Consider the following 1,730-nt stretch of genomic DNA (forward strand, 5'->3'; position numbering starts at 1 on the left):
AAGTTTTTGCCATTTTGTCAGATATTTTGACAAGGAATTGGAGCTTAACCCACAGACTGGTCAGCTTGGAGTTATACCTCTTCAGCTCCTCTTGTCCTCTTTTCAAAAGACCTCCTTATCTTTTTGGACCTTTTTGGCATGAAGAGTTATTATAATGAAATGGAAGTCTCATTGACCTCCATCATTTGTCCACTGGGTTCGAGACGCACTATACGTTGTTAACCTCAAAAACAATTGTTTCACTTTAAGAGGATCTTCCACTGAATTTTTGTGATTATTGAGTCCTTTTTTGGGGGGTAAGTTACACTTTAAGAACTCTTAAAAAAATCAATTTCCCTAACATTTCAGACTAAAAAAGGTATTGTGTTGCTGGTGAATATTACTYTTATTGATATCCCCTTTTCTTTCAGCTTTTTGACTCAAATTTGACCAGTCTGATAGATTGACTGATGTAAACCCTGGCACCTGACTTTTTTGTCTTGTTTTGRTTTTGTCATGTTTGTGTGGATTGAATGAGAAAATTTGACTAATATTTAGGTATGGATTTTTTTTTTTTGGTACATTTGTTTCTCTCTACTACCACAGTATGGTTATTTTTGATTTAATCCATTTAATGTACGTGTGTATATGCCTGTTTACTTGGGTATGTTCTAGCCCAATTGTATTTGTTTATTAGTGGTATGATATTAAATATGTCATTATTATACTTCCTCTACCTTGTACCCTATGTTAAAGCATAAATAAACTTTAGGGAAAAAAATTGTCCAAATGAAACCAGGAGCAGGACTAGAGATTAAAATGATTTAGATTTTTATTTCTGTGACTTTATACGACCCACAGGAGACACAACATTAACAGCAGACGTCATTTCATTCTTTGGCTTTAGCGGTTCCCATAATTCCACAGCTGACGCTTCTAAAAATGACAGGTTTTTTTTTCTGGATCTCTGAGAGCAGAACTTCAATCTCCAAAGTTTTTGTTTTCTTTTTTGCTGTCATTTTAATGAATGGACACTTCCTGGTATGTTGGGCAGGAGGAAACACAGCCTTATATGGTGTTTTTGGGGTGGTAATTTTGCTAATTTCCTCTCCTCGTGCACCTGATACGCATTCATCAGTTTACGCAGCTCATTTACACACTTTTCCTGAAGATAGAAGAGTTTGTTGAATCTGACGTGACATGTTCGTATGAACCCTTCATACGAACAAAAATAAGAGAAATTTAGGATAAGAATACGAACATGTTCTTGCATGAGGCCCATTGTTCTTAAACTGTTGGACTATTTGCTCACGCAGTTCTTTCACAAAGTGGTGAAAGACGCCCCAGTCTTGCTTGTGAACAACTGAGTCTTTCGGGGATGCTCCCTTTATACCCCCATCATGGCACTCACCTGTTACCAATGAATTTGTTCACCTGTGGAATGATCKAAACAGGTGTTTTTGAGAATTCCTAAACTTTCTCGGTCTTTTGTTGACCCTGTCCCAGCTTTATTAGAACATGTTGCAGCAACATTCAACTAGATCTGTTACAAAAGGACAACTGATATTACCAACTTTTAAAAACTGTTACGGCCAGAGGTCTTTCTTCTATGTTTATACTAAAGCATGGAATGACATTCCTCAAAACATAAAGTCCATTTCAAAACTACAGCCCTTTAAGAAGAATCTTGTCTGCCATCTGCTGGACACTTTTTGAAGAATCTTGTCTGCCATCTGCTGGACACTTTTTGA

Source organism: Austrofundulus limnaeus, unplaced genomic scaffold (genome assembly GCF_001266775.1).
Source record: "Austrofundulus limnaeus strain Quisiro unplaced genomic scaffold, Austrofundulus_limnaeus-1.0 Scaffold18, whole genome shotgun sequence".
Classification (NCBI taxonomy): Eukaryota; Metazoa; Chordata; class Actinopteri; order Cyprinodontiformes; family Rivulidae; genus Austrofundulus; species Austrofundulus limnaeus.